Here is a 15,216-nt window from a genome sequence, read left to right as displayed (position 1 = left end):
AAGCATCTAGTTTAGAGAAGAATACTTACATTAAATGAATAAGTAACCACATTTATTTTTTATGATTTTATTTTGTGTGTTTGAAAAAGGTGACAAATCTGAAATGTAAAAGAAAAAGTCCTAATTCCAATAAAATACAAATATCTGAACTAATAAACAGCACTCAAACATGAGTGTGTGATTAACTTTGGTTAAGACAGTAGGGTCCAGACCTCAAAAAAGTAAAAAGCTACTATTTAAAAGACAGAAGAAGACAAAGACTGTGTTGCTCATAAGCTGTGAAATGAAAGAAGATGCTTGGAAGTGTGATGTGAGCTGACAGACTGCTCCAGGTCTCCACTGTTCTGAGTGCCAGTGCTAAGACATTAGAGAAGACCTATGTTAGTAGAAACTTTTGGTTAAGTAACAGCGTTTCTTAGAATTGTCTTTTTTCTCCTTTTTTTTTTTTTTTTCATTTTCTAAATTATAATACAACTGAAAAAGTAAAAGTAACATTTCCCTCTGACTAGTCACCATTATCAGGATTTCTATTTCTCTTGAAGTCTGTAACTGAACTTTTAATTTTGTTTAGTATTTAAATCACATCCTTCCTAACAGACTGAGCTAACAAGCAATGTTTTCAGCTTTCAAAGTTTGCTTGTATAATATGTTCATGTCAATGGGAGCTTGCTCAAATTAAGTCAGTCCTCTGTAAATTAAATTCTGCACCTTACCTTAAAAGAAGATATCGTTAATGCAGTTTCCCTTTTCTCAGAGGTATCTATACGTTAAATGAGTAGCCTTACAACCATGATCTTCCATACAAGAACTCAAGAATTGAAATTTTATTCTAATTTCCTGTTGCATAAAGAGATATGCATTAGATATTTGCTTTTGCATTCTCATCTTCTTCTTGTCTTTGATCTACAAAACTAAAAAGTCACTATGGTTGGGTTTCTTGCACGGTTTATCTCTGTTCTAAGTATACGCACAAGATAAATATTAAGCAGAAGCTCCAAAAGTCTTCTATGACAACTCTGCAAATGCCACAACCCATAATCAGCATAGTGTGCAATATTTCTAGGCTGCAAATGTCATACAATTCTAAAGGTGATAATTTATTAATCACCATGTTACTCTGTGAAATAATGAAATAAATTATTAGAATTCAATTTTAAATATTGAAAATGAGATGAAAGGCAGATAAAATTAATGAACAAATGAATTGATTAATTAATGAAAAAATTTGTGCCAAACAGGCAGAATTAGAACTCATTTCAGTAGCCTGCCTACTTTGCATTCTCTAATTCATATAGGCTGTATTTCACTTTCAGACTCCCTTATCCTGTATTTTAGACATATTCACTGACAGTATTCACTAATTGTTTTCATTTTATCTTCATGAAAATTTTCATTTCTGTGTTTCTCAAATTCACTGTCTCCTGAGTGTGACCAAAACATGCAACTGCCCATTTTAAAATTAATCCATTTGTCTTACATTTTCTCAAGTATGATTTTTCTCAAGGGTTACATCTCTCCACAATTAAAATGCATGCTTCATTGCTTTTCTCAGTTTTAGTAATTATAAATTCTGCTGAGTATAAAGTGTTGCTAAGATATGTTCACGTAGCAAAAGTAGCCAAGTCTAAGCATAAAAAGGGGTAGGATATAATTCATATTCTCACACTAGCTCCTCTGAAGATAATGGCATTTTTCTCTCTGTTGCTTAACATTACTGTCAGCTGTGGCTTGGTAAATTTTGCAGTCAGAGTACCTGCATTTCAGGGAATTTATTCAAAAGAGAAAGTCTAAATGAAGACATTGATGCATATAAAATATACATGTTGCTTCATTGTTTAAAAATGTTCAGCTTAAATTATTATCACTTCAGTGGCAATTTATGCCTACCTTTAAACATCTAGCTCATTTTTGTCAGATGCTGCACATGTAATAATAGTTTGGCAGCTTCGTGGTTCATAGCTTTTGTGTTTTTCTTTGGTCTTTTATATTAGATAGACCATTCCACAAGGCAGACTGGTCCACCACACATCTATGAATTTGCTGGATCTGAATGTCAGAAAAATACCATAATTTTTCAATAGGATTGAATTTTTATGATTGTACTAAATGAAATAGAGAAGATGATGCCATTATGTTTTAATTGTATATAATCTGGAGTGGAAATATGGTATACACAGTATAAGGTTTTGAACTAATTTTTGGCTTTATTGGAACTATTCATCGTCTTCCTCTGTTAGGGTGAATAACATGAGTGTGTATACAGAGTGCTGCAGAACAGAGTTTGAAAATACCAATGAATTTAGGTAAAATATTTTGGTTTTTTTTTTCTTTTTGTTTTAACTGTTAGATGATGCAGTTATCAGATTTTATTTTCTGATAAAAACATAATGTCTATAATCACACAACATTCTAACATTCTGCCATATGACATACAATGGTTATATTAATTAAATAGCATAATAATTGTATGAACTAACTTTATGCTTCCAGAAAGTTAAATAATATTTGTATAACAGAGAGTCTGTTAAAAGGGCTCATTGCCAGAATTACAAAGGAGTTTAAAAGACTAATCATGCACTGAAAACTGCATAGTTACTCTTGAAATGTATGGCTGTTCATCTCAAGGCAGCCACCCACAGAAGGCTTCTCAAGGTTCAAGAGGAACCTGCTACTGTAGGTTCACTGATGAACACCAAATGAAAGGTTAGCTGAGATAATAAGTAAAGTGTTATGAATAGAAAGGAAGAAAGGAAAATGTGTTATTTATTTAGTATATCAGCTGACACCAAGACAAATAGTTTTATAAATCTGCATGGCACTGAAAAAAAAAGTTGTGCTTTAAAGATAAAGCTAAGAAAGATCTTAGAAAACAAGAAGTTTGTTTGTGTAATCTGCTCATGGTGAAACACAAGGAAATTTTGCAATTTTCCTTATTAAACTAGATTTTTTTTTTAAACTTAGTCTAATAATGAAATAGTGAGGCTGTCTATAATCCTAATTCTTATTAGGTGATTTACAGCTTTGTTAAAAAGAAAAAAAAAATTAAATCAGGGTAACAATTTGAATAGAAATTATGGTTGGATGGAGTAAGACAAAGAGGATAAAACTTGTTTCTACTGATTGTGTTTTAAAAGCAGATTTTTTCAATTTTGTTCATTATCACATTTATATTGTATCATTACAATCAATGCTTGGGAATTTTTCTGTTTACACGACTGGATTCTGAGTAATTTAGAGTTCTATTCAGATTTAAAAATACTGTGATTTTGTACTCTTTGTTCCTATCACTGCACAAAATTGCTAATATGATAGAGCAATATCAGGCTCATTTTACATGAGTAAAGTCAATAATATGCAAGGCTAAACTGATATTTTCAATATTTATCTGTTTTAATGGCTAAAGCACACATATTATGCAAGGAAATATGAGACTATAAGAACAAAGAGGGGATTAGGAGACCTAAAATAGCAATATGCATTTTGCTGAATACTGTGTTATTAAGCCTTAAACATTTCCTTGAGGTAATATATTGTTTTAAAAGAGTTTTTAAAGGCATTTATAAAATTCCAAAGGAAAAGAATTACACCATGCATGCATGCACTCAAGCAGAAAATTGCAGCAATTTCAAAATTATGTTACTTTTTAAATCTATGTACACATCAGTCATAGATAAGCTATCTTATTTACATATAAAAATTAAATTTATAATGTATATTTGAATGATGAGCATAGCCTATGTAGTTAATCTCATTCACCTTTCCAGCTATATGCAATAAATCACACATTCACTGGAAATATAGGATGGAATGATACTTGGCTTCTTTGCTAATGATGATTTCCTGTTTCCAATTTCAAGCTAATATTGAATTGAGCATTGGCAAAATGGTTCATTTTTGACTTAAAAAGAGAGATTGTAGAATTTGAAGTGACTTTGGGCAAAGCTGTTGTGTTTGGAAATAGTTTTATCTTTTCCCACCTTGTAGCCTTACTTGGCTATTGCTTTACCTCAGACTGTAGCTGTTGAATCACTACAGATATATTTGCAACTCATGTGCCACTAGAAGCCAGAACAAACATCATAATCTTTTTGATCTTGATAACAGCTGACCTCTCCTGAGATACTTGAATATGTTTGAAATGCTTCTGGCTAATATAAATCCCAGGGTTTTGTTTTGTTGTTTTTTTTTTTCCTGTCCTTAGAGTATTTTATGTATGTTTATATAATTTTTAACTTCTGGAAAAAATGTGTTCAAATGGAAAGAGCTCCTATAATTTTTTTTTTCTGTGTGTATGTGCCCAAGACTTTCTGAAACAAATTACATATTTGTAAATGGATATTTTAAGGATCTGATATCCTTAAAATATTATGATTGCAACACTGACACTAACTTCTGTTTTAGCATTTAGTTTCCACTTTAGTGCTCAAATAATTCTGTATATCCAAATTCCTGCTTCTACTCAGGTTTATAAGCCTTAGAAATAAAACCATGAGATGTTAATAGAAAGCAAAAAAAAGCAAATGAGTGAATGGGGAAAATACTGGATCAGACATGTGGAAAGTGATAATTATACCTTTGGGGAAAGAAAACCTTATTTGGATTGCAGTACAACAATTTGGAAAAGGAAAAATCTCAAGAAAATGTTACATGCAATCAATTTGTAGAATGTTAAATAAAATTATTTTACTTTACGTCTCATACCAATGCAAAGTTCTTTGCAAACTGTGTAATTATTGCACTTGGGACCAGGATATAAATTATGCAGGAGCACAGCTGAAATTGATCTCACTATTGCCCTCAATTTCTTCCATAATTTCAGAAGAAAGTCATAGAAATATGGATTAGTTTTGGAAATATATTTTATGCAAAAAATTAAACATGTTGAATATCTATAATTATAATCTCTGTTTACCTATATACAGAAATATAATTTCTGCTGAATTCATTCTCTGTAAGTATTAGCAGAGGGATACATAAAGACTTGTAAAACATCTTTATTGAAAAGACTTTGTAGATGAATGTTGAAAAAGATTACTACCTCTCCAATAGTTACCTCTGAGTTCACTTACAATAATGGGTTGTTGGGGTTGATTTCTTTCCTCAGGGAGGTGAGTAGGGAAGGGGAGTGTGTATTGACTTTTACCTACCTCATAGTCTGCTTTAAGTCAAGGAAGGCTGCTAAATCTTTATCACTTGCACGGTGAGTTTCCATTCTGTCTCTCTCATTTGCAGTTGTTCAGGTATATGCTCTGCTGCCTTTTTAATATTCAGTTTGACTTTTCTTGGCAAGGACAAAGTTACAATTCTGTTGCGGGAAACCCTTTGGGGAAAACAAACCCAACAAATCTGATGTAATCTTTTAAGTGTTCTGCAGTGCAACAAACTACAAAGTAACTGAAATGTCTCATTCATATTTTCACCACCTGTTATTTTACAAAATAAAAATACATAATTTACTACCTAAAGCCATTTTTACTGCCAGGGAGGGCAAAAAAGGGAGGCAATGATCTCGATCTCGGTGTATTCCATTACTAAAGCTCACATTTCCTGGTTGGTATTGAACGCTAAGAGCTTAATTGAAGATATTCAAATAGATATAAATTACTCTGAATCTGATGACTGTTGTCCCAAGAAAAAAAAATCACCTATATAATGTAGGAATTTAGTAACCCAAGCAATTTGTGTGATTCCAGAAATATTATCCTGTCCTTCCTTGAAGACAAAAGTGAACCAAGAGATTTAAGTCTCTGCAAAGAAAAGTCTGAAAACTTCTGAGCAGACCTTATCTTTTGTGAGATGGACAGATTCTGATGGTGTTTTTTGGAAAAAAATGGCATAAATTATCTTCAGAAGTTGATTTATAATTATTGATTATGTTTATTATGATTAAAGTTTGCCCACTCTATTACAATGTGACCTATATTTTAATCCCTTTTCTATAAGAAAAAAATAAAAAAACTCCAAACAATTGAAAATATTTGAAAATGTTTGCAATGAAATCATACCTCTACCTTACTCTTCCACTTTGCTTTATTTTATTTATTTATGTGACCTAAACACAAGATTATCAATATTTCTGAAAACTTCAAAGTCACAGGAATTTCCTAGTTACCTAGGAATAACTGTGACTATTCCAGGAAGCTAAGAAATGCTGACTTGAAAGAAATATATGAATATATGAGTGACTGAATAAAGAAAAATCCTATAATAGACTTTCAGAAGACTGAATCAAAGCTTGTTTGTGGTGTTATATTTTAGTTAAATGGTATGCTCTGTCTCATCCCTCGAAAATGTATGGTTTATTCCAAGCCTGTGATCCTCCCCTGCAGTATCCTGTGTCTGTAATCCCATTGGCCCGATCTGTTCCGCACCCACTTTGAATCTCCCTGTTAAGTGTGCCGGGGGGACGGTGCTCTCTTTCTCTCTTAGCTTGCTCTCCTGGCTGGTGCTCTCTCAGCCCCTCTCTCCCCCTCCCCTTTCCTCCCTCACTCCCCTTTTCCCCCCTCTCCCTCAGAAACCATGCTGCCTCCCGGGGGTAGGACCCCCAATAAACCCTCATCTAATTAGTACCCTCAGAAGTGTGGAGTCTCCTTGCCTGCCTGCTGCTACCAGTGAACTCACAGCCTAAGAGGGGCCCCGCCGGGACACCCCCGGGGGGGTCCCCACCCGAAACGCACTGTGACACTTGTTCAAGTCAATATAAAGAATTTAGATGTGCAGAAAGGTGGCCAAAATTTGCTGGCTCTTCTGCTCTTCCAGTGACATGAAATCTAATTATTATACAGAACTCACCATATTTGGCATAAGGAAGGACAAGTACATTACCATATTACTGCTTTTTATACTATGGATTAAGTTCATAGGTCTATGATAATGTTACTAAAAGGTTCAAAATTTTGAAAAATGTAATCATATTTGAAAATAGGTGTTTTATATGAAAATAATAATTTATTTTGATTTTTTGGTGGGTTTTTCTGAGGGTGAATGGATGCGCATTAAAACATGCTACTGGGATCATGTGCATTACTTTGGATTAATAGGATCAGCATATGTTTTAATTTTGGTGGCAGTTGAGTCCTCACACATAATCACAGTTTTCAAATGTAGACAATTATGGTTTTGTCCATTCTTTAAGCCTAAATTGTTATATGAATATGTAGCTGTTTCAGGAGTGCTTGTAATTCCTTCTCACAGGCAAGAACCAAATTACTATACAAACACTTGTGTTAATTGTGATTATGATTAAAACCATTTATAGTTAGAAAGAACAACAAGGGACAATAATGAAATATTATGACAGTTCATAAAACTGACTTTGCAACTTAGGTTGGATGTTGAATTAGTACAAGGAGAAGGAGGAAAAAAGATTATTCTATAAACTTAAGCTGATCATAAAGCAAATGATCATTTTTTCTGTAAGAAAGAATTCTCTGAGAGCAGAAAATACGCAGATCAGTGTATTGAAATAAGATGGTCTCCTACTGAGCCAAACTGATCTTCACAGATACTACACAGACACGTGGTGATAACTTGTTTCGTTTCAGTTTGGGGTTTAGGTTAGAGTTTCTGATCTGTTAGCTAGCTGTGTTCTGTGCACCCCCATGCACCCCCCATGTTTCTTCTTCCCCTGCAGCTGTTCATCCAGGTCCCTGACTGTTGGACCTTCCGCCATCACTCCTGTGACCACTCCCTGTCCTGCCTGGAGAGTTCGGTGCCTGTCACCCCAATCTCCCAACTCCCGTTCGCCCCAGAGCCTGGGGTCTGCCCCGGTGATGTCCCCATTGGGCGTTGTGGTCCACGTCATCGCCACAGCACCTGCCCCATAGGGCGGGAGGGCCCCGGCTCTCCTCACCCTGCCCCCGATATAATCCCACGCTTCGGTGTGCCTGCCAACATTTTCCTCACGTGCCAGCTGGGAGCAGGTCGCGGTGCTTCAGCGCAGCTCCTCGCGGCAATAAAGAACTTTCAGCCCTCCACGCATGGGGAATACGGACGTTCCTTCACTCTTTACTGGTGTCTCTTGCTCACAGTGGCAGGAATCCGCGGCCAACCCTGCCTGGACATCGGCACGGAGCCGAGTCCGGAAACACGCGGCGATCCTGGGTCCCGGAGGGAGGCGGTACTGCTCTAGGTCCCGGAGCTGCCCGGGGACCGGGAAAACACCACGGAATGCCGCAATAATTTAAATTCTTTCTCCATGACATTTCTAAATTAATAATGATCATTTCTCTAATCTCATTAATTGCAGTAAAGATTTTTTATTGTCTTGTTTGCATGTTTGAAACAAGTTAGTGCAAGATAAACTGTGTGGTTTTGTATAAATAACTTTATATTTGGAGATCATTTCTCTGTGTGTATATATATGTATATATCTATATACCACAGAATCACAGAATGGGTAAGGTTGGATGGAATAGCAGTGGATCATCTGGTCCAGCCTCCTGCTCAGGCAGAGTCATCCCAGAGCACATGGCACAGGACTGTTTCCAGATGGATCTTGAATATCTCCACTGAGGGAGACTCCAAACTCTCTCTGGACAATCTGTCCCATTGTATGGTCATCTGCACAGTAAAGACGTTCTTCCTCATGTTCAGGTGGAACTTCCTGTATGTGCTTCAGTTTCTGTCCATTGCCTCTTGTTCACCACAGAGCCACAGCCTGGCTCCATCCTTTTGACATCCTCTCTTTATATATACGTGTAATGCATAATATTTATATAAATATTGCATTCATATGTATGTGTGCAAACATTTTTTTTTCTGTATGTGCTCATCTATCTGTCTGTCTATGTCTCTATGATTCTACCTATCAGGGGATCCTTACACAGCAACTGTATCAATGAATTCGCTTCTGTAATGTAAACCTTTAACAAAGTGAAAAAATTTTTGAGGACTCAACAAAGTGAAAAAAATTTTGAGGACTAAACATTTCAGGAAATGTAAAACTGTTGTAAACAATCTTTCCCAAAACAAAATTGGTTGTTTTTTTCCACAAATCAGAAATTTTTCTCACTTTAATTACAAACATTGATGGGGAGGGAGGGAAGCAGAAAAACCAAAAAAAAATCACCCCACCCAAATTTTGAATGGGTGGGGTTTACACTATACTTTTAAAGTATTTAGTATTTCTAAGCAGATTTATAAAATAGAAGACCAATGCTAAGAACAGTGTTATTATTACAACTGCATCTAATTTTATTTTTTTTTTAGCTTTTCAAGATACTGTTTCCTGGGTCAGTTCGACATAGAAAGAAGTATTAATAGAATTTAGAAAACATTACTTAGTCTGATATTGCACTGCACATCCTTGAAATGAAACTAATGTTTTCAGAAAAAATACAAAAAATCTTGACATTTTATAAATAAAGAAATGTCTTTTATGACAGAACCTTCAACATGTAATTGAAAAAAGAGGGAAGAAATGAAGAAAATATAGTACCCCATCTCTACATATGACTAGCTCTACTATGACTATTCTATATTACAATGATCAGATTTTATCACTGACTGCTAAAGTTACAGTCTACTTTTGGTGTCAATCTGCAGCTGAATACTCCAGACAACAGCTTCAATATGTGAAAAAAAGATTTCAGCATTCCATCCATTATTACCGTTGTTTAAATATAATCTGTATTTCCAAAAAAAATCCAAAAAACTTAGCAACAATAATGATAATTAGTATTCCATTCATAAACTCTGCAAAGAAAACACTGGTTTTAGAAAGAAATAAAAAAGGGTTATTTATTCCCCATATCTCCCTGCCCCAAAAAGAAAAGGTATTTAATGTTTGCTTTGTTTCAGTTTATTGATTTTGACTTAATGCAAAGATAAATATGCTGGCAATTTAATTTTGGTACTCATCACATGATTTAGTAATCTAGATTGTGTTTATTCAAATTCTATTTCAAGAAAGATGAGGAAAGAAGGAAGGAAGGAAGGAAGGAAGGAAGGAAGGAAGGAAGGAAGGAAGGAAGGAAGGAAGGAAGGAAGGAAGGAAGGAAGGAAGGAAGGAAGGAAGGAAGGAAGGAAGGAAGGAAGGAAGGAAGGAAGGAAGGAAGGAAGGAAGGAAGGAAGGAAGGAAGGAAGGAAGGAAGGAAGGAAGGAAGGAAGGAAGGAAGGAAGGAAGGAAGGAAGGAAGGAAGGAAGGAAGGAAGGAAGGAAGGAAGGAAGGAAGGAAGGAAGGAAGGAAGGAAGGAAGGAAGGAAGGAAGGAAGGAAGGAAGGAAGGAAAAGAGAGAAAGAGAAAGAGAAAGAGAAAGAGAAAGAGAAAGAGAAAGAGAAAGAGAAAGAGAAAGAGAAAAACCATGACTACTGTGGTTCTCTTTCTGGCACTGTGGTAGAATCCTGCTTTGGATTCTACCTTTTGGATGGGAATGTGGTTAATGAAATACAGGTGTTCATTATGATTTGAGATTACTTGGGATGGAATCTGAGGTATCTGTGAGTGATTAGCACTTATGACCTGGGATCTATGGGTGACTATATCTCTGGAAGGGCAGGTAGAGGTTGGCTAAAATTCTCTAGAACATCTGAGGTAACACTAGATGTACATGTCTAAGCATTTCAAGGCCAAAACAGATGCCTGTAAGGTAGCTGGTTACATCAGAAACCATCCATTCTTCTTCTATAAGCAATAAAAAATGGAACACTGGGATGTTCTCATCTCAGATATCTAAACCTATTTCAAAATGTAATCCAAAAGAGGCATCTAAAACTTAATAGCTGACTTTGTCAACTAGAAGTCTTCTGTCAATGCAGTCGGGGAACTTTCTTCATGAGAGGCCAAAGCCCAGTTAAATTGTCCACAAGAAGTTATTAAGAATTTACAAGGATGACCCTGAAGTTGATATATATATTACTGAGGATCTGAACTGTCTTGAGATGTGCAGGCTAGTCCTCTCCAGCCAGCTTTATGCTCAGAGGAGGAAATACCCAGTTTTACATCAAAGCTCATGGGATCTATTTTAGATGCCTTTTAACAGTAAGGTAAGTCCCACCCCTGGCTAAGAGCTGCTTAGTTGGCACTAAAGTCTTGATGATCCTTTGAAGGACTAAGTATTAGACCAAGAAAACGTGTATACAAGTATTTAATTTTTAAGCTCATAATGATTTAAATTAAGTTAAACAATGGCTCGAGGACATTTACTGGATCATGAATAGACTTAATGGCTTATAGGATTAAGGCTACAAGAGAAACTAAAACCAGGATTTCATCAAAGACAGTGGAGAAAAAAAAAAAGAAACTGGGAAAGGACAGAAGGACACTGTTTTTGTTTTGTTTTGGTTTTTTTTTGTTTGTTTGTTTGTTTGTTTGTTTTGTCAAATTAAGGGAAAAAAAAAGAAAAAATAATGTGATACATTTAATGGACTGACATTTGGTTTCATCTGACTTGAAATTCAGCCCAACATTTTTAAGGCACTAGTGCTTACAGAATCTGACCTAAACATTGAATAAGGTGACTCTACAGCTGTTAGTCAGGAGAATTTTGGGGTACATAAACTTTTCACGCTGAAAAATTTAGAAAGGTAGAAGGTCAAGAGAATACAAAATGTTCTCATTTTGTGTGTCAGAAAATTTTATACAAGATTCAATTTTTTATTCAACTAGAAATTTTTAGAACTTAATTAATGAAAACTGTGTTTAGATAGAACAATGTAAAAATAACATGAGCAATATTTTCCTCTTCAGTTACACTGCTGAATTTACTGGGAGGTATTTTCAGTAGGTTAATTGGTAAAACTAAGAGACATGTTCCCTAATACATAGCACAGAAGCCATTATAGAGTAATTTATACAGTAATTATATCTCCAGCTGTGACATAATCCTGCTTTCTTCTACTTATGATATTTACTGGTATGATTGGCTAACCAAAATACTGTCATATATATTCCTATTAAAGCTTCCTAATGTAGAGCTTCCATGTTGGCATCAGCCCATAAAAAGGAGAAATGGAAACAACAACAGAAGCAACCCTCAACCATCCGAATTCCCTCTCACATCTGGTCAGGCAGTATTTTGAAACTGTAAAAATTAGAATGATTAAATAGAATTATAAATCTCTGTCTCTTGAGATATATAAATATAGTCTTACACTCAACACACTTTGGTCTGTTGAAGTATTTCTGTCATTCTTTATCATTACATATGAGAAAAATAATGTTGCCATGCACTAAAACTTTATAAGCTTCTTTAGGCATTCTAGCAAAAGGAGGTTGCTAATCTTTACCTGTAATTACTTTTCACTGAAATATTTCAAAATAATTACATTTATTTATTCATTTATACCTCGTAAATTATCCTGAAGCACTTCTTCTGGAATTTAAATAATTTTCTGTAACAATTTAAATTAAAAGTTGCTTAGTAATGGAAGTAGATTTTCCATAATATATTTTCCAGAATTCAATTTCTCATGCTGTTCTGTCAGAGAATATAGGTGGAATGATTTCCTACATTTTATAGTATTGAAAACACAAACAAAACCAGAAATTGTTTAAAAGAAGTTTGTAATAAGCAGCTCTATTCTCAAATTGGCTTCCCATAAATCTGTATCACTTCAAAGAGGAAAAAGGGATTATTTAATTAAAAAGCATTTATGTGTATTCTTATACAATTTTCTTCAGTAAGATATAACATTTTTTAAAAAATTCTTCTCCTACTACTTTTTCCCATTCTCTCATCTTCTTTCAACAATCTAAATGGATCCTTAATAGTCTAAACAAAGAAAAATCAGTGCATTAAATTTAAAGAACATGACATGGAGATTTCTTTAGAAAGATAATGAAAAAATAATCAGAAAATCATAAGACTTGAGATATATAAAGTGCTGGGCTAGTAGGTGCTTCAAGGATATTGTTCTGTGTGCCTCCAGGATTTAACTCTAGGAATATGTACAAGTTAAAAAGCTCAGAATGTTAAAACACCAAGACTAAATATTTGTTATTGTAATCAGCAATATTTTTTTATCAAATCCATCTACCTTTTTACTTGTTTTGTTGAGTTTTTTTTCCTCTCACAGATAAGATTTGGTTTTAGTTAGAAAAACCATGCAAAGAAAATAACAAGCATTTACTTTCATTTTTAAAGCTGATTCTCTGTTTTTCTTCAAGTAAGCTTCAGAATGGAGGACAAACACAGCAGCACATTTCAAATGGGCAGTGGACTTAATTCTGTCTGATATATTTCTTTCAGTGTAAAACACTTGCTTTTCAAATCTGCTTGGTGGGTTTTAGCACTGAGATTTAGAGTCTTTTCCACAGTGTCTTCAGCAGATCTGCCTATTTAGATAGCATAGGATATAGAAAATCAAATCTGCTCTCTCTAGTTACACTTGACCTTCCTATGTATATGTGAGGAGACAGCAATTACCTTTAAAGCATCTTATTTGGACTTTATCATTACATTTCTTAGTCCAATCCCTCTTTGAAGAAGTTATTAGTCTGATTACAGCCTTGTCTTGATTAGACACTTCTTTACAGTGCCTTCTTTAGAACCATATTGTAAAAAGTAATGAAAAGCCTTTTTTCATGCCTTTGTTTTTAATATAGTGGAAATGAGTTTGGATTAATAGCTTTCTTTTATTCTGCAACTGTTTGATATTATTTGTGATTATATTGCTTACCATGTTTTAATATTCCACTGGCATAGTTGTGAGAGTTTATGTAAAGGATTTCAGGCTACTCCTATGATTCATGAGTCCCTTTAAAGCTTGTGAAGAAAGGTGAACTTGGAAACTGGAAATAAGCTTCTCAATTTTGATGGACTTACCAGTCTGAATTAGGAGACATTTAATGCACGGTTTTCTCAAAGTGAAGTCTGAGTATTCTTCATAGGTGATCTATTTGTATAAAACTAAAACTAAAACAAACAAAACAAAACAAAACAAAACAAAACAAAAACAAAAAAAAAACCCAAACAAACAAAAAAAAAAAACCTGGAACAAACTGGAAAATTGCTTCCAGGGTTTTACAAGAGGGTGAGTTGTCTGTGCTTTGTGCAGTCGAAGGAGGCTGTTTGAATTCCAGAGATACTTCAAAGGGACTGCGGAGGAGCCAGCGCGGTCTCACGCTGACCCCTGCCGGCTGTGCACCACGGACCCTGCGTGGCATTTACGTACAGCTATCGGGAAATGTATGCTACCGGCTTCTTGAGTTTACACAGAAAGAAACGATAGATATTAGATCCCATATCGACACATTGCTAACAAATAATTGAAAGAAGCCAATGTGACAAATATTTTGATCACAAAGGCAAAGCATATGATTGCTTTAAAAAACATTATGAATTAGCCTATTAGAAAATTTATGAGTTAGACTTTGTTCTGTGAGTATCAAAAAGGCTTTGGGACAGCAATTTGCAATGGTCTAAGCTGACTGGTGCATAATCGTATGGCGACATCTAAACAAAGAAAAAGTTAATTTTGTTCTTATGCCATTCTCCTTCTGACTCCTGTTTTCCAGACTATCAAACCTGTTAAAAAAATTACTTCAATTCTAACAAAAATATTATAAATAAAAAATTGCTATATTTTCCTTATTTTTTAACAGCTGTAAACGTTCCTCTGAATCTGTTTCTGCTAGTCCAGTTTTAATGTTTAGTGAAACTAAAGGAGATAGGTGGATTCAAACTAACTGATCATAGAGATTTTATTTAAGACTATGAAGAATCTCAAGTCACTTTTTTCAGTTAGAGGAAAATCTGAGCAAAGCCCAATACTGACCTTGAAAAAAGGGATGAAGGAGAAAATTATATCCCCATTAGCTTTTGCTAACTTTCTGGAAACTTTTAAAATTCACCCCATTTGAAGAGTTGCATACCTTTCAGAAATAAATGTCATACAGAAGAAAAGTGATTGAAATGGATCACTGAATCTTAAGCTATACTGAAAGGGCAATAAGATGTCTGGGATGGGAAAAAAAAAAGGTATAATTAAGGAAATTGGGAAACATTAGAATAATTCTTAAAAAGCCAGTGTTCTCAGGGAAATTTTACTTTAGTTTTGTGTTGTTTTGGGTGGGGTTTTTTTGGGGTTTTTTTGGTCTTTTTTTTTTTTTTTTTTAATCTTGTAATCTTTCTGATTCTCAGAATGACATTTTCTCACCTGGCCTTCCCTTCCTATTTTAATCCACATGGACTTTCTATGTGCTAAAATCTAAAACTATTAACTGTCAAATTTAAAATAGAAAGTCAAATGGAAGTGGATATTTACTCAGTTTTCC

Source organism: Anomalospiza imberbis, chromosome 2 (genome assembly GCF_031753505.1).
Source record: "Anomalospiza imberbis isolate Cuckoo-Finch-1a 21T00152 chromosome 2, ASM3175350v1, whole genome shotgun sequence".
NCBI classification, from domain to species: domain Eukaryota; kingdom Metazoa; phylum Chordata; class Aves; order Passeriformes; family Viduidae; genus Anomalospiza; species Anomalospiza imberbis.
This window is presented reverse-complemented; position numbering follows the sequence as displayed.